The 19,456-nt window shown below is 40.1% G+C and overlaps 1 protein-coding gene across 2 annotated transcripts in view; it reads left to right on the top strand.

The window, feature by feature from the left end:
• Window positions 1-211: 211 nt before the first annotated feature.
• sgcg (sarcoglycan, gamma) overlaps window positions 212-19,456 on the top strand; it is a 596,108-nt gene continuing 576,863 nt past the window's right edge. The window contains exon 1 of one of the 2 annotated variants that reach the window (XM_073043720.1): window positions 212-357. The gene's annotated coding sequence lies outside the window, so the exon portion shown is untranslated. The remainder of the gene's footprint in view (window positions 358-19,456) is intronic. The other variant, XM_073043716.1, reaches the window with a different exon arrangement.

Raw genomic sequence — 19,456 nt, forward strand, 5'->3', positions numbered from 1 at the left:
TGTATGACATACACTGGATTTTCAAGGCTTTATTCCCACTAAAAAAAACTATTGAAATTTTCTGGTGCCACGTGTAGAAGAATTCTATTGTAAAAAATTGAGAGCTGATTGGCAGATGCAATTTGACAAGGATGTATGAATATTGCGGAGTATAAATCTTGGCACGGATCGACAGAAATGAGCATATTTGCCGCTAGGTAGGCCGGGTGTTACCATGTAAAAAGGCGTGGTGTGAAAATGGAAATGAACTTGTCAAAATTTGTTACTGTCTAACACTGTTGCGGAGCGCCCCGTTCTCTCTAGTTTATTCCGAAATAACTAAGGGTTTCCATTCACGCAGGTAACTAGTGGCTTCAGGTAAGGTTATACATTGTCTAGTATGCTGCGTTGTCATTAACTACAATTGTTATTTATGAGCATTTATTAACTAATAGACAGCCACATCTGTTATCCGCCGTGTTTTAAACTCTCAGAAAACCTCAGAAGTATTCTATTAGCCTCTCTGTCCAATGCAGTTAGATTAACGTAAGATCGAAGAAGTGAATGTGGCGTGTAGTAACGCTGAATTAGAATCAGGACCGTCCATTGATAATTTTCCAATAGTATTTTAAAAACTTAAAATAGACTGGTCAAAATGACTTTCCAAAGCTATTCCCGAGTTTGCTTACATCAACCTAATCGCGCCCGAACCGCAGAGAAGCAGGCGCCGTCATTTACCATGATTTATAGCTATCAATGACTTTTAAAAGGAAAGGTTTTCTTTGATGATGGTACAGTGCTGCGCTTTTTTTTGCCAGTTTTCAAGCAGAGAAAGATTAAGTGGCTGAGTGATAATTGGCGGTGCTGAAGGGAGCGCCGTATGGAGGCTGTAATGTGGTTTTGTTATCTCTGTGCATTTCTAATGCCTAACAGTATTTGGCGATCGGTACATTCACTGTGAAACGTATCGCAAAACTGTTAGGAAAAGAAACCAGGAAACTCCAAACAGAATGGCCGCACCCGCGGAAGTATTGTATACTGTCAAAACCTGACGTTGCCCATGGATTGTTCTATGTGTTAAGCAGCTCCTGTCCTGATATTTCTTATGCTCAGACATTACAATTCTCACAGACAAAAAGTTAAGAAACGATCTGTTTTATGGTACAGTTGGTGACACGATCAATGTAGGGTCAATGTGTTTTAGTCTGGGAATTTGAAACCGTGCGCATAAATGTTATGTACATAGTTTATGTCCCAATTCTAGTTCGCATCAAAATGTATTTAACACGCGTAATTTTGTTAAAATAGCAAAACGTGTTTTAGTGGAAATCAACCACTTGCCGTCCAGTTACTCATCGTAAATATGCCTGCTTCAAGTTTTTGCGTGGCTGGGTTAGTTAACATAACTTCGAGTTAGTGTTGCTTGTTGGTTGTTGCGGGAGCAATCCTGGCACCCAGGAGTACAAAAGCCCGCAATGAAGCTCTAGATTTCTTGGTAACCTTGTCTAAGGCGAAAAGTATAATAAAATCAGTCTGCCTCTCGATTAGACGTCATTCCATTGATGTATTTGAACATTTCGTGTGCTTTTAGAGAAAATTCGATTACAACGAAACCGAGGGGTGGTTTTTAAAAATCTGTATCAGCCATGAAACGATCGGCTTTCCTGTTCCACAGTAAAGCTGTAACTTGCATTCCGTAGTAGCGCCGCTCTGAGTTTAAACCGTATGCCAGACTCCCTCACATTCAGCTTCGACCATTAAATGAAATTATCGCCTTTAGGAGTAATGCTTTCCCGGGCGACAGTGACAATCTAGTGAGGCTTTCTTAGTGCTGAAAAAATCAATGTGAAACGGCTTGTTGCAACTGGAGAGCCGGAGGATTTCCGATGAATGTTTTCGGCAGCTTGGCAGAGACGTGTGGTGGCCCCGGCGTGCCCGCGGCTGGCCCCCTCCCCCGTCGATATTGTACATCGATTATGTGGTATTTTACTCTGAGCGGCCGAAGACTTCTCTTTCTCACACTTGTTCACGTAACCCGCCTGCAACCATGTATAATGGAACGCTCCTTCCTGTGTGCTCTGTGGTGTCAGAGTACTTGCTTCAAAAATTTCATCTTGTGGGTTTGCAGTGGGAAGGGAATACCCAAACAAAAAGATATTCACTGGAGTGTTTTTTTTTCTGGACATGAGAACGTGTGTCGGGACTGATTACTTTCTGTTCTACGGGGTTATAACCAACCTTTATAGCGGTGGGTCACTCTGGTACCTCCAAGTCCGCTCGCTGTTTTATGGACAAAACACATTGTTTCGAAAAAAGACTTAGTTTAGGCTTAATGTAACTTTAGGTCACCAGGAATCTGCAGCATTCTTCAATTAATACCACCGGTGCTTCAACAATGTATTTTTCAATACTGAATGTAAACCTACATATCATACCTACCTTCTGAGGTGAGCGCTAAAGAATCGTTGAAATAAATAACGATGCTGTATTTGGCCGAAGTTCTGAGATGAGCCCAAAGTGGAAGCGGCAGACTGGGTTATAGGTACCAGGGAAGATGTTTTCCTTCCGCTATTTACTCAGGGCTGTGTGCTCTGAATGCACGGGCTGGAAGTTTTCACAGTGTTGAATGCTCCTTCTACCCTGTGAGCGTCTTGGGCCCGGAGACGATGCATCTTTTAAAGGAAGTTTTGAGCATTACCTGGAATAGTTTCCGAGTGGTGATCACTTTCTCTAACAGAGTTCACTGTAGAATATCTGCTTCAGGAGTCCAGTGTTGGATGTATGCGTGAAATTACAGTATTTTTCTCATTAAAAAAAATAAAGATTAGTTTTATTTGTCGCATGTACCTAGAAACATACAGTGAAATGCGTCGTTTGAGGCAACCACCAACACAGTCTGCGGATGTGCTGGGGACTTCCTGCGAGCGGCGCCATACTTCAGGCGCCGACATAGCATGCCTACAAATTACTAACCCTAACTCGTATGTCGGTGGAATGTGGGAGGAAACCAGAGGAGGAGAATGTACAAAGTCCTTACAGGAACTGACCGCTGGCTTTGCACTAACCGCTACACTATAGTGTGCAGTAGGAATTGTGACCTGGACTGCTGGGAGGCGACTGAGAATACCACCCCAGAACAGCAGCTGGAAAACATGTACACGAAGTCTTCCTGTTGCCAGGATAAGCCTTCTCTCTCTAACTCTGTTGTGACTGTGAACAAAGTCATCGGAGAGACACTGAAGCTGGCGGATATAGAAATCTTTATTCAGCAGAACAAGCAGCAGACACTCTTTCAAGAAGATGCCTGCCTGTCCCAATATCCCATGGCATTTTTATATGCTAAAGATCAAAAGTAACAGTAGGACAATTCTATAGTTACTGTTACAAGAGAGAAGGTGCTCAAAAAGCTGAAATACCTAAAGGTCCATAAGTCACCAGGACCAGAAGAACTGCAACCTAGAGTTCTGAAAGAGCTGGTGTTAGAGATGGTGGTGGCATTAGAAATGATCTTTCAAATATCATTGGACTCTTCCATGATGCCAGAGGACTGGGAAATTGCTAATGTTACACTACTCTTTAAGAAAGGAGGAAGGCAGTGAAAAGGAATTTATAGACCAGTTAGCCTGACCTCAGTGTTTGGGAAGATGTTAGAGTCAATTGTTAAGGATGAGGTGATGGAGCACTTGGTGACACAGGACAAGATAGTACAAAGTCAGCATGGTTTCCTTCAGGGAAAATCCTGCCTGACGAACCTGTTAGAATTCTGCGAGGAGATTACAAGTAGGATAGATAAAGGTGATGCAGTGAATGTTGTATATTTGGACTTTCAAAAGGGCCTTTGACAATGTGCCACATGTAAGCTGCTTACCAGGTTAAGAGCCCATGGTATTACAGGGAAGTTACTAACACGGTTAGAGCATCGGATGATTGTTAGGAGACAGTGAGTGAGAATAAAAGGATCCTTTTCTGGTTGGTTGCAAGTGGCTAGTGGTGTTCCACAGGGGTCGGTGTTAGGACCACTTTTTATGCTGTATATAAATGATTTAGATGATGGAATAGATGGCTTTGTTGCCAAGTTTACAGATGATACAAAGATTGATGGAGGGGCAGGTAGTGTTGAGGGAACGGGTAAGATGCAGAAAGACTTAGACAGATTGGGAGAATGGACAAGAAAGTAGCAAATGAAATACAATGCTGGAAAATGCATGGTCATACACTTTGATAGTAGAAATAAATGTGCAGACTATTTTCTAAATGGGGAGAAAATCCCAGAATCTGAGATGCAGAGGGACTTGGGAGTCCTTGTGCAGAACACCCTGAAGGTTAACTTGCAGGTTGAGTCAGTGGTGAGGAAGACAAATGTCATGTTAGAATTCATTTCAAGAGGTCTAGATTACATGAGCAAGGAAGTGATGCTGAGGCTTTATAAGGCACTGGTGAGGCTTCACATTGAGTATTATGAACAGTTTTGGGCTGCTCATCTTAGAAAAGACAGGCTGGAATTGGAGAAGGTCCAGAGGAGGTTCACAAGGATGATCCAGGAATGAAAGGGTTATCTTTTGAGGAACACTTGATGGCTCTGGGTCTGTACTTGCTGGAATTCAGGAGGATGAGGGGGGATCTCATTGAAACCTTTCGAATGTTGAAAGGCCTAGACAGAGTAGATGTGGAAAGAATGTTTCCCATAGTGGGAGAGTCTATGATAAGAGGGCACAGTATCAGGATGGAGGGACACCCTTTCAAAACAGGGATTAAAGAATTTTTTTTAGCCAAAGAATGGTGAATTTGTGGAATTTGTTGCCACATGCAGCTGTGGTGGCCCGGTCATTGGGTGTACTTTAGGCAGAGATTAATAGGTTCTTGATTGTTCATGGCATCAAAGGTTACAGGGAGAAGGCTGGAAACTGGGGCTGAGGAGGATGAAAAAAGGATCAGCCACGATTGAATGGTAGAGCAGACTCAATGGGCCAGGTGGCCTAATTCTGCTCTTATCTCTTATAGTCTTATGCTTCTTCTAAATTGCATATAATTTTGAAACACCTCTAACGCTCCAGACTCACAAAATAAATGTTAATCCCCATCATCTCCCTAGCTGCATTCATGCACATGCAAACATCTCAGGTGATCAACCCCAGCCTGCAGTTCCAGGAAGACCATTGTTCAGAGCTGCACTTTAAATTCAATCTACAATCCACATTCCAGCCGGAAGACTGGCTGCCGCTGAAATTTAATATTTGCTACAAACCCTAACTCCAGAATATGCCCTCACAACCCAGCCATTCCTTATTCAATCACAACAAGAAGCCATTTCATTTCTTCTAGTTTTAATCACTTGTTGCTGCTTGTGGAGCAAAATAAACCTGGTAATAACTGGAAACTAGTTTGTTTTCTCGCTAACTTCCATAATGCGTCACACCAGAGGTACTTTCTTGCTCATTGCTATTTATTTCTTGTTTAGGAAACGTTGGCTCTCCCGTTGAGCACTAACACTATACAAAGCACCCTCATGTATCAGTGCAGGCCTCAGACCAAGTCAGTACTTCATTCACACCTGTTCTTGCTGTAGATCAAGCTGGTTCGCAATACAATGGGAAAGACCGGAGTCAGGAGGAGGCCAACCTCCACCACTCAATGAGGAGGCCGTAGTGATAATTGGATTAAGAGAAATGTCAAAGATGGCAATGCTCAATATTTTCACATTTCCCTTCTTTATCCAGCCATGAGATAGCCTGTTGCTTAGTGTTCGTATTCATTAGGTGCTGTGTGACCTTCATGTTATGTTCTGTGCCTTTTCTTCTCTTTGGCCAGGTTAATCCAGTGACCTGGGTCCCATTGAACAAGAGGTGCAGGGGAACCACTGTTAAGGAGATGCACCATCATTTATTCCGTTAGTCCTAAAACCAGCAGAGGGATCGATATCCGCTGTAGTGACAGGGTTGAGTGTGAGGCTGGGACTGTTGGTGGTGTCAATGGTAAGTGAGAGGAGTCTGCATGGGGTCAGGCATTCAGTAGGAGCTGACAATAGTGGAAAGAAAAGGCTAGTAAGTGAATACCAAATGACAAGGCCAGATATTATATTGTGCTAAACAAGACAGAGATGCTGCAATCTTAAAATAAAGATCCTTCAAGTATTCAGCAATTACCTGAGGCATTAGATTGTTAGACCATGAGCTTTTTATTATCTCAGAGAGTATGGAGAAGTCTACTTTCATACTGTAAGGGTTTATGGTACACGACATCAAAACTGTAATCAGTCATAAAATTGTGTGGTTTATTTTATGAATACTGATTTATCCTGGAGCCTGCAGCTTCCAGACAAATATCTTTGATCGAATCTGAAAAGTGATGTGATTGAGTCTCAAAGCTGCATGATCTCTATCATCTCTAAAAGGCTGGCGTTCACAATAATAGGAACTTCAGTCACAGCATTGATCTCCACTAGTCTGCTCTTCAAAAGATCAGTGGTGGTGACCATAACATGACAGTGTTGCAATGAGAGGCTCTATTTCGCAGTTATCATCCTTTTGTTTTCCTGGGTTGGTCTGTGTATAGAGAAAAGGATGTGAAGAAGTTCAAGTGATATTGTCAAATTGAGTGAATGGGCAAGAACTTGGCTAATATTGAAAAGCGCAATTATCCAATGTAGTCACAGATCAAAACAGTATTTTTAAAATAAGAATTGAGGTAATTTTGTTCAAAGAGATCTAGCTATCCTTGTACACAATTCACCATGCAGGTGTAGAAAGCAATTAAGTTGGTTTTCATTACAAGAGGATTTGAAGACAGGGATATAGATGTTCTCTGTAATTATAAAGGGCCTTAACAAAACCACAACTGGAACATTACTTTAGTCTCCTTACTTAAATAAAAGGATATTTTTACCATAAGGGAGTTACAGTGAAATTTCACCTGATCAGTTCCAGAAATGATGGGTTTGCAATACGTGGAAAGATTATGAAAGCTGGGCATGTATTATCAAGAATTTAGAAGAAGGAAGGCGATCTTATTGAAACAAATATTTTTTTTTGCAGATCTCAACAGGCAGAATGCAGGGAGTATGTTTCTCAAGGCTGGGGAGCTAGAAAGAGATATCTCAAAATAAGGGGTAAGGCATCTTGGACTGAGATGAGGTGAAAATTCTTTATCAAGAGGGTGCAAATCTTTGAAATTCTCTACCCCAATGAGGTGTGGAGCTTCAGTCGTCAAACACATTCAACCAGGGATCAATAGATAGGGAATCAAACAGTATGGGGATACTGTCGGAAAATGGACCAGCCCTGATTCCCAGCTAATTTTCCCTCTAACATGTTCTCGCAGCTCTCTATCAATCCCAATACCTTTCCACATATTTGTACAGCAGCCAACTAACCTACCAACCTATGTGACTTTGAAAGGTGGGGAGAGATGTGAGAATCCAGTGGAAACTTGTGCAGTGGCAGGAAGAGCATGCAAACTCACACAGTCGACACTAGAGGACAGATTGAAGCCAGTCATTTGTCCCCTTACTCCATTAGTCTCTGTCTCCTTGAGGTCTCTGTACATATTACTCTTGTACACATTCCCTCCAAGGGAAGCAAAAGTGCTCTAATTGTGAGATGGAACCTCTTTCATTGCTTTACTAGCAGCATCAATATGATGCCCTTGTGTTCTTATCCAATATCTGATGCAATCTCAGAAAGCTTGCTGGCCAGTGTGGTTTGGTGGCAGTCAGAGGAGTGTTGTGTGTAACTAGGCTTCAAGTTTTCAGCTACAAGCAACTCAAGAATGTTCATCTGGTATTCCATTTTCAATAATAAGGCTTGATAATGAGCATTTTTGTAGTAGATTTTGTCAAAAGGACAGGCAGGAAGGCAAAGGAGTAGTGTTGGTTTATAGGGAAAAAATGAAATCAAATCATTTGAAAGAAGTGACATAGAGTTGGAAGGGATTGAATCATTGTGGATAGAGCTAAGGGACTGCAAGGGTAAAAGGGCCCTGACGGGAGTTATTATACAGACCCTCAAACAGTGGTAAGGATGACAGAAAATGCACGCTAAAAGAACAATGTTACAATAGTCATTGGGGATTTCAATATGCAGAAATGCAGGTAGATTGGGAATATCAGGTTGGTGCAGGATTCCAAGAGGGGGATGTTCTAGAGTGCCTTTGAGATAGCTTTTTAGAGTAGCTCATAGTTGAGCCCTCTAGATGATCAGCTATGCCAGATTAGGGGTTAAGCAATGAACCAGAATTGATTAGGGTTCTTTAAGGTAAAATAACCCTTAGGGGTAAGTGACCATAAGATGATCAAATTCACCCTGAAATTTCAGAGGGAGAAGCTAAAGGCAGATGTTTCAGTATTACAGTGGAGTAAAGGGAATTACATTGGCTGGAGAGGAGAGTTCTCCAGAAGTATTCTAAAGGCAAGAGGAAACAACCATGGCAAACAAGAGAAATCAAAGCCAACATAAAAGCTAGAGAAGGCATATAATAGAGCTAAAATTAGTGGGAAGTTAGAGGATCAAATACCAACAGAAGGCAACTAAAAAGTCATTAAGAAGGTAAAGATGGAAAATGAAAGTAAACTAGCCAAAAATATTAAAGAGGATAAAAAGTTTCTTCAGATACTGAATCTTCAGATTCAGAAAGGTTGAACAAGTTAGGTCTTTATTCTTTGGAGCGTAGAAGGTTGATGGGGGGACTTGACAGAGGTATTTAAAATTATGAGGGGGATAGATAGAGTTGACATGGATAGGCTTTTTCCATTGAGAGTAGGGGAGATTCAAACAAGAGAACATGAGTTGAGAGTTAGGGGGCAAAAGTTTAGGGGTAACACGAGGGGGAACTTCTTTACTCAGAGAGTGGTAGCTGTGTGGAATGAGGCAGGTTCGATATTGTCATTTAAAGTAAAATTGGATAGGTATATGTACAGGAAAGGAATGGAGGGTTATGGGCTGAGTGCAGGTCAGTGGGATTAGGTGAGAGTAAGCGTTCGGCACGGACTAGAAGGGCCAAGACGGCCTGTTTCCATGTTGTAATTGTTATATGGTTATACATAAAGTGTAAAAGAGAGGCAAGAGTGGATATTTGCTGGAAAACGATGCTGGAGAGGTAGTACTGGGGGATAAGGAAATGGCAGATGAACAGAATAAGTATTTTGCATCAGTTTTCACCATGGAAGACACCAGCAGAATGGTGGAAGTTCCAGGTGTCAGGGGTCATAAACTGTGTGAAGTTACCATTACTAGGGAGAAGCTTCTTGGGAAACTGAAAGGTCTGAAGAGAGTTAAGTCACCTGGATCAGATGGTGCACACCCCAGGGTTCTGAAGGAGGTGGCTGAAGAAATTGTAGAGGCATTAGTAATGATCTTTCAAGAATCACTACTTTCTGGAATGGTTCCAGAATACTGGAAAATTGTAAATGTCACTGCACTCCTCAAGAAGGGGGAGAAAGGCAGAAGAAAGGAAATTATCAACCAGTTTGTCTGACTTCAGTGGTTCGGAAGATTTTGGAGTTGATTAACAATGAGGTCTCAGGGTACTTGGAAGCACATGATAAAATGGGCCGTAGTCAGCATAGTTTCCTCAACGGAAAATCTTGCCTGACAAGTCTGTTTGAATTCATTGAAGAAATAACAAGCAGAATAGACAGAGGAGAATTGATTGATGTTGTGTACTTCAATTTTCAGAAGGCCTTTGACAAAGTGCTACACATGAGGCTACTTGACAAACTACAAGCCCATGGAAGTACAGGAAAGATTCTAGCATGGATAAGGCAGTGGCTAATTGGCAGGAAGCAAAGAGTGGGAATAAAGGGAGCCTTTTCTAGTTGGCTGCCGGTGACTAGTGGTGTTCCACAGTGGTCTCTGTTGGGACCAATTCTTTTTACGTTATATGTTGCAAAGTTTGTAGATGAAACAAAGATAGGTGGAGGGACAGGTGGTTTTGAGGAGGCTACAGAAGGACTTAGACAGATTAGGAGAATGGACAAATAAGTGGCAGATGGAATACAGTGTCAGGAAGTGTGTGGTCATGCACTTTGGGAGAAGAAATGAAAGGGTTCACCATTTTCTATGTGGAGAGAAAATACAAAAGTCTGAGGAAAATACAAAGGGATTTGGGAGTCCTCGTGCAAGATTCCCTAAAGGTTCATTTGCAAGTTGAGCCTGCAGTGAGGAAGGCAAATTCGATATTAGCATTCATTTCAAGGGGACTAAAATATAAAAGCAAGAATGTAATGTTGAGAGTTTATTAAGCACTTGTGAGGCCTCACTTGGAGTATTATGAGAACTTTTGGGCCCCTTATCTTAGAAAGTATGTGCTAAAACTGGAGAGGGTTCAAAGGAGGTTGACGAAAATGATTCCAGGATTGAATGGCTTGTCATATGAAAAGCTTTTGATGGCTCTGGGCCAGTTTTCACTAGAAATCAGAAGAACGATTGGTGCCTAACTGAAACCTATTGAATGATGAACGGCCTTTATAGAGTGGATGGGGAGGGGATGTTTCCTATGGTGGGAGAGTCCAAGTCCAGAGGACAGAGCCTCTGGAGGAAGGGAGTCCTTTTAGAACAGAGATGAAGAAGAATTTCTTTAGTGAATTTCTGTGGAACTCTTTGCCACAGGCAGCTGTGGAGGTCAAGTCTTTATGTGTACTCAAGGCAGAGGTTGATAGATTCTTGATTGTTCAGGGCATGAAGAGATACAGTGAGAAAGCAGGAGATTGGGGCTGAGAGGGAAAATGGATCAGCTGTGATGAAATGACTTGGTGGGCCAAATGGCCTAAATCTGCTCCTATACCTTATAGTTTTATGGCCTTATAAATTGAGAACTAATATAGAGAAGGCATTGGGGATTGGCACTGAAAGATTACTGTTATTTTGTCTTTTGTTCGCACAGTCTCTACCTGGGAAGTTCAAACATGTCCTCCTTTCCTATCCTCCATCTTTTTATTCTGGCATCGGCTCCCTTCCTTTTCAGACCTGCTTCATGTACAAGTATGATTTGGAGTTTCTGATTGCCCGTCACTCTAATTTTACACCTCATTTCAGTTCCCACTCCCATCTGTGTTTGGGTAACTGGACACTCCCAACCCAGCTCAATGGATGCCTGAGGAATTGCACCTCTTCCTTTCAAGAGGTTTTACAGCATCTTTGACTCACAGGGTACAACAATCTCAGAATCCCATTTAGATCTTCTGAAGACACATCACTTGTTCTTTGTTGTCCCTGTGAACACCCTCTTTGTCTTGGTCTACAGTTCTCTTTTATAATTTAATCTCTCCTGCTATCCCATATCCTAACATTTTCTTTTATTCTTTCCTTTGCTTTTCTGCATCTATTTTGTTAAAATCTGTTCATTTTCTTCGGATCTCCCTTGTGGCTGAAGCGAACGTGTTTCCACTGCAGGTTTGTTTAGTTCTGAGCCGAGCCGTGGTACAGTGGAGCTTGATGGGTCAAATGGCTGGGTTAATTGGCTTGTCATTGTGCTCCTTCTGCTGATTGTGTTTGGCTCCCAACTACACAGCAGGTCTCAAAGTGCTTCTCTTATAATCACTCCAACCTCAGTCATCAAGTTACACTTAAAACCTCTTACATAGTGACTATTTCTCAGTTCTTAAAAAGATTATTGCTCTGAAACATTTGATTCTCTCAACAGCAGCCTAACTTGTCAAGTGTATTCAGATTTCTGTTTTATTTTAGATTTTCAGTATCTGCAGTACGTTTTTTGCTTTTCTTTTATTTCATAAAGGTTTTCCAGCTGTTTTATATTTTTGATTTCCTAGGTTATTAAATAAGGCCATTTCACAGTAATACTGGCAACTTTCTGTGCTAAAAGTATGGTGAAATAGAAAAAAATGCACCATAAAGCACAAGTTAAATTAACAAATTAACAAAAAATCTTTCTAGGTAGATGTTTACTATTTGACTGTTGTAATTGTATGTAAATATTGTTGGAATAGTGCTTTCCAAGTAATCATGACTACTTGTGGCAGGTAAGTGTAGAACTGAGCATTTGATAAAATGCATTATATGATATTTTGGTCACAGTGCCAAACTGACATACATTCGAGACTCTGATTTACATTTCATGTGGTCATTTAGCTGCCTCTGGCTATATTCTGATCGAAAGGTCAGCAAAAGGAATGAGTGGTAGTTTTACATTCTGAATTCACAGTACTACCTTTTACACAAAGCCATGCCTGAAAATATTGACAGTAATGTAGATAAATCAGATATTGTAATATGGAGAACTGGGATTAGAGAAACCCTTGTTGCAAAAGCCATTACTAGTCCAAATACAATGTGCAAAGTAGATTACTTCATTGTAGAAATTTATGTTACTTCCTCAAACAAAATTTCAGTGGTGACATTTCAAATGTTTTGATTGGTGACCTTAAGATTGGCTTAGAGCAATAGTAACATTGGTATGTCTCCATGACAAAATGGAAAGTGTGTATATCAAAATGAAAATAGTTCTCGTACTATAAGGATAGTTTAATTCCAGCTTTAATAGACTGAGTCTTCTGTCCATCTGAGTTTCTGGGGAGGGTTATTGTAATAAGTTCCACACAACGCTACTGGAGAATCTGGAACATGGAAGTTAGAACTACCAGGAAAAAAGAAATCATAAAAAATATTAGGATATTTAAAAATTATAACCCAATGCACACTATGGATTACACAGCCAACTCTTTGTGGCTGTTAATAAACTCAATGAAAATAGGTTTGAAATTTCAAGCCATCTCCCAGTTGACCTGCAGCAAAAAGTAGTTTCAAACTTCACACTAATTGGTACTGATTCAGCAGTCTTCTTCAAAGAAAACACACAGATGGAAAGTAGGAGAAATGTTACCTTTGTGTCAGGCTTCAATTATTTTTGGACCTTGCTATATTTGGCCTCTAATTGCCCATTAAGATCATCACAGAAAGTTAAATCCTGCCATTGAAATGAATATAACCTTTTTAATGACTGCAAAACAAAATAGCAAGACAACTTACATTTCTTTATTGTTGTGCTAGTGCAGTTTAGTGCAATTAATGAAATGATATGCATCAAAAGTGCAGAGTTCAAATTACATTTATAATCAGTATGTATACTATATACAACCTTGAGATTTGTCTCCTAACAGGCAGCCACAAAGCAAAGAAACCCAATGGGAACGATTGAAAAATCAAACACCCACTGTGCAGAAAAAAATCAAATTGTGCAAGCAGTAAGAGTAAGCAAATAACTTTCAGAAATGAAGTTCACAAAAGTGAGTCCACAGACACGAAGCTAGCAGCCGATGCGGTAGCCTGTTAGTAGAGATGAGTAAACCTCACAGAGTGAATTGAACTGGCTCGTTCGATGCCTTTGGTCCTGAGACTCTGTCTTTTCCAATTCAGCCCAGCACTTAAATCGATCAAACCTCAGACCTTTCCTCGCTCTTGGGCCTGGGCTTCACCATGACTCTATATTGCCTCCATTCATCTCATCTTGGTTCTGGTATATTGCATGGCCTCCAAGGCCACTCTAGTGATGGCCAAACATTGGCTCCTTCTCAGTTCTGCTGCCTAGACCTGGCCTGTACCCAGCACGCCACAGCTACCCTGCACATTGCAAAAATGCCAGGTCGTACAGGAGTTCTGAAAGATCAATTCTGAAAGGGCAGATACAGGCAATTGATTGCAGCGATCATTTCCAGAAAAAGCGTAATCATTAAAATGTTTAGTTTTTTTAAGCTTTGTATGTCACAAGCAAATAGTTGCTGAGCTTTACCAGTGGTATCTAAAATTGGAAGTTTAACTGGAAAATTGGAGGGAGAGAGAGAGAGAGAGATTGATTGATTGATTGAATGATTGGAGAGAGACTAGTCAACTGATGAGGAAACCAGAAGTAGTGTTCTGAATTGAGGAATCCACAGTACTCCCGTTTGCATAAATACTGATGCCTCAGAGTTATACAGGGGACTTGGAATCTTTTGTTTTCATTTCAAATTTATAGTGGAATTTCATTTATGCTTGATTCATTGGTCCAGATCTCTAGCTGCAGGGCTAGCAACGTAACCATGATATTATTGTACGATATTTTTTATTTAAAGTAATGAATTGCAATCTAATCCAGAGAGGGGGGACCCCACTGTAGGTTATAATCTGCTCATTGTTGATGTGAGTCAATAAGAAGGCCCTAACTCACTTTCCTGGTAGCTCAAAATCCACTGACTAGAATACTTATTTGATTGTTAGCTGATGTAATCTTATCATTTCTTCACATCTCTTTGTTTTGTCAACACACAAGGTTATTAGGGACCATGACAAACAGCTTCAGGGGCCTGTCTGTGCAAGTCACTATTATATAGATAAAGATGGTATAATGCTGACAGTTCTCTAATTTTCTTCATAGCATCAAGTTTCAGATGCAAAATTGCTTTCTGCAACAATCCTTATCCATATAAGCTGTCAACCAACATATTTAAATGAAATTCTATTAGAAACACAGGAATGAAGGGTAAAAAAAAAGTCTATTGCAGTATTCCTCTTGTCTTTTTGCAACTAAAGGAAATCTAGTAGCTAAGAGATTTTGATATATTCACAGTTAATTCTAGCCACAGGGTTAAATATACCAGCCAAATTGGATTAATGTGATTGAGGCCGTTCTGATCTGAAATTCTGAATGTACATATAAACAGTATAAACTGATTGAAAATTATCTATACATTTTTGTCAGTATTGGATGTAGGAATGGAATATAAGGTATGATGATAGAACAGCAATTAAGATACTGAGAAATGGAAGACAGGACTAAAGGTCCAGTGATCTGAGTTCAAATTGCACCATGGTAGGTGTAGGAGGCAAGACTGATCATGGGGAAGGTTTATTCCCGTTGGTACATTTGTAGTTTGTACTGTGCTCTCTGTTCTGCGCTGTACCAAAGTCTTTCGTTGGCTGTGGAAGGTACACACCACCTCACATTCTGTCCACTCAGCTATTTTAACAGCATCTCCTTTCCCTGTCTTGGAAGGGTCTACAATTGTGATTTTGACTTCATCAGCTACTTTGGAATCCACAAAACCAGTGACATAAATCAGTTTTGACCCCTGAGCAACTGACTAAAAAGCAAAGTCCAAAAACCTAGACTGATTTGTTCAAACCTCACTTGAGCTCACTTGAGCAATTAAAATTACTAATTAATTATTGCTACCAGTAATGATAAATATGATTCTCCTGGGTGATAAAACTACATCTGGATCATCAGTGTCCTTTAGTAAAGGAACCTTATAATGTTGATTCCAGACCCACAGTGTCATGGTTGATGTTTAAGTCGTTTAGCAGGACACAGATTTGTAAAACAAAAATAGGGGGCACAAAAGTTAGTGCCTTGTAAGAATGGAAGAAATTTTGTTTTAATTTGGGTCCCAGCTCCCATAGAGAGTATCCTGGGCATTTCAGATGTTTGCCTGATGGCAATTTACTATACAAAGCACAAAATAAAGTCTTTGGACAAATGTAAATCAAACAAACACCTGGCATTTTGTGATCAGCTCTGACAAAAAATAACTCCATCTAAATAATTGCAATGAAGATTGATATTAATGCTTCCAATTAGCCTTCACTCTAGATACATGCTGGATGCCCAGTAATAAATATTAAATCAATTTCCTGGTAATTGTATCTGATCTACATTTGGGGAAAGTGTGTGGCAAATGAGGCTGAGAAGCTAGTAGAAAACTGAGAGTCCTATAAATTATGTCCGCAATTAACATCAGTGTCAACTGCACGAGGGTGATTCTTCAATTAGGAGCACTTTTGACTACTTAAAATTCTGAAAAAATGAAATTTCTTAAACCTCTTTTGTTTATGTTATAACCTTTATTTTAAGCTCTGGAATGAAGTCCAGATCTTGGTGTTAATCAACCTTTAAGAGAACTTTTATATTTTAAGGCACTTTTGCAGAGTTTTCACAGATGTGTCATTACGATCACACCATCAAAATACTGAATTTAATTTAAAATGAAATGGCAAATATTTCAAAGTCAATCCTGCAAATGAAAACCATGCCCTTTAATAAATTTACTTTAATATACATTAACGCTGTTTGCTCTCACCTTTTCCCCACCTCTTCATGGTGTGTGGTAGACCTGTCAGAATGCTTAGGTGAAGCCTCAGGAAGAGAGTATATTTTGTTCTTGTCGCTGGCCTACTGGAAAATCTGGTGGGGTACTACTGTCTGCTGTAAAACTTTGTACTGCTTGTCTTTCTTATCAGCAGCCCTTCTGTTTCTTTGATTAACTCTCCACTGTTGTCCCTTCAGTCTCTGTTCGCACTTTGGTAATTGTGAGATGATCTTGTTTTCCTGTCTCCCTTTTTTTGTGTCTCACTTTCTCCTTCAAGTGCTGACTTTCAGGTGGTGCTGATATTTCACTGGGTCTTTAAACGTGTCTCTGTATTTTTTTGCTTGGTTTGCTGACAACTTTACCACCAGGTGTGAGATGGCAATGACACTTCGCACTTAAAGAAAATGTCGGCGAAGTCTCACACTTACTAACTCGACTGGATAGCTAGCTTGTAAAAGTAATTTAAATATACAGAAATAAAGTGAAGTTATATACTTCTCAGTTAAAACACTCAAATAGTAACTCATTTGGTAATGACACATAATAAACATACTGTCAGATCAAGAGGTTTAAATCTTTAAATTACTCACTTTTCAGGACCTCAAGATGTCAGTCTTTTGCCATGACATCCAAATGCTCTCCTGTCACATCTCATTTCCAAGCCAACTACATAAGCAGTTGTTTGAAAAATAAACTTGATTGGTCTCTAAAACATGTTCTGTGTTGTTAATAACAGAAGAGTTGGGGACGGTGGTTCTTTGTCATAAAATATGTACAAATTGTATAAAAAATAACTTACATGAATTTGACATGTGTTTTAAAGGTTCTTGTGAGAAAATACAAACTAAAAGTTTGATGAATTTAATACTTATTATTAAGTTATTTTGAAGACAAATTTATAGAATCTGGGTAGGGGACAAGCCCAAAATAGTGAAATTCAGGCACATTCGAGTGTTTAACTCATTTGAAAATTAAGAATTAATATTTATGAAGCATACTGAAAGAAGTTTAGAGTTACTATTACCTAATTTTTAAAACTAGAGTACTTGTTTTTGTAAAAACTATTTTTTTCTTGAAAATCTATCCCAGGGACAGAAAAGTTACCTTAATTAAAGAATCAGCCACCAATTTACTGAGTGTGGGTCTACCCAGTGATACCAGAAAATTCTCTTGTTTATTAACTGAATCTCTCTCATCTACTGAGGAAGTTCATCTGCCTCATTCCACAGCCAGTTCTGCAGTGTTAGAAAGAACAGCATCAAAGAAATCTGGTCTCTGTTGAATAATTACTGATATTTAGTTTTTGGGCAATTAATCTTAAATATCAAATTCAGATGATTCAGTGGTCAGCTATTTATTGTCAAAGCACATCAATTATCTTGGGGAGTATCTAATGGGCAATGCACAAGATACTTTAAATACTAACATAGATAAGATTTCAAAATCCCCAAAAAACCAGTGTAATTTATTCAGACCAACTAACGTGTCTCATGAGGTTCCTCTGACAACGCCCTTGTTGACTGGGCTGTAGTTGCTGCTAATTTCAAGTCTCTCAGTCACATAGCTCTGAGGAAAGGTTTGTGTGTTTCATGTGAGTTCTGACATTTTTTATTCAGCAACCTTGTATTTATATTTTGATTATAGTCCCCATGTGTATGTGTAGTGCTTGGTCCAGTCAGATCAGTCATGATCTTACTGAGTGGTGGAATAGGCTCCCACAGCCAAGTGGCATTCATTGGCACTTGTATGTTCATATATTGGTATGCTCATTTGCTGTACGTTTTAGTTTTGTTCTTCAGCTGCAGATGTGTTCATCTTACTCATTTCCCCAGTAAAGTGTGAGACGGAGATATGTCATAAGATTTTGCTGCACCAGTGAGATTGAGTAGCCCATTGTCACAACATAGAAGGAGGAATATCTTCATTCTGTTAAACATTTCCAGTGACAATCATGTGCAAGACTGATACCTAGAGTTCCAGGTATACTGAATTCCAAAGCATTGGCAAATGTATCTTTGTGTTCAACTAGTGCCTGTCCAGGAGGTGAAAATGGAGGCTAAGATGTTGATGTAGCATTCCCTTTTAGTGACTTGACCTCAGAAGTTTAATGGTTTTCTGGCTTCAGTAAGTTTGGTCTTTTATCTTGATGAGATATGGCGTGATGGTGGAGCTCATCTTGCACTGTTAGAAAACATACAGTTGCACAAAGTGGTTATGGCTCCAATCGTTAGTTGAAAGCAGGCAACATTTTAAGGATTCCAAGCTTTCTCAGTAGGGTTTCATTTGAGAGTTAGAAGCGTGACACTAGATACTTATACCAACATGCAAGATATCCCTAATATACAGTATTTGATGGTACTCTGTTACAACGTTTTAGTGTTCTTCTGTTTTATTATCAATTTAGAAATTCACATCTGTCATCAGGTAAGTTATTAGTGGCTGATTGGTGTTTTTCAGTACCAGTTTTATAAAAGAAAAAGGAACGACTCAATATTTTAGCACCGGGTTCCCCACGAACATTCGATGTGGGAAACAGGTTCAGAGGCGGCGCCCATCTGACCGCGCTCCAGGCCAGTAGCAACGGCACTTCTTGCCGGCCGCACAAAGCTGCCAGTTACCCGAGGCCAAACAGTGATCGCTGACATACTTGGATAATGACCTCGCGTGTATTCAAGTTCAACAGTGGGTGTGACAGGAGATGAGGAAAGGAGCAGCTGACTCGTATCGTTTCCTCGCGGCCCGATGGTTGGGGACCACTGAAGTACACTGTAGTGCATGGCGGGGGAGCTACACGCATGCGCACTGGGCAGAAAGAACGGAACTAAAACCCCACAACCCGGAAACAATCTCTCAACAGTATTTGTGTATTTGTTTTTCTTTTTTTTTTCGGGATCTACTGGGAAAGTCTCGAAGATCGACCAGTCGATCGCGATCGACGGGCTGGCGACCACTAACATAAAATATCAGTCAGCACACAATGTACGATTTACAGATTACACTTTATAAGTCTTACTGGAACTATGTAATTAATATAAAAGGAAATATAATTGCACAGTATAAAATACATATATACATGTATACATAAAATACAATATAAAAGGAAAGAAGAAGGCGCCAAACTTACCAGAGTTCAACAAATTCGTGCACAACCATTGGAGTTCAATGAACAGAGTCTTCTTTCCACCTTTCAATCTCCTCCGACGTCCTCGACCCGCCGCCTGGGACCAACCACAATGGTCGACCAGAGCGCGATCAGCACGTCCTTCCTCTTCGGTTCTCATCCCGAAAAGCCCGCGCACTGACTCAGGTTCCCACACATACAGATAGAATAACATAGCTTCCATTGGTTAGCTCCTCCTTTATGTATAATTATAACCCAAACATTTCGGCTAAACAGAGCATTAC

This window comes from Hemitrygon akajei, chromosome 4 (assembly GCF_048418815.1).
Source record: "Hemitrygon akajei chromosome 4, sHemAka1.3, whole genome shotgun sequence".
In the NCBI taxonomy this organism is placed as follows: domain Eukaryota; kingdom Metazoa; phylum Chordata; class Chondrichthyes; order Myliobatiformes; family Dasyatidae; genus Hemitrygon; species Hemitrygon akajei.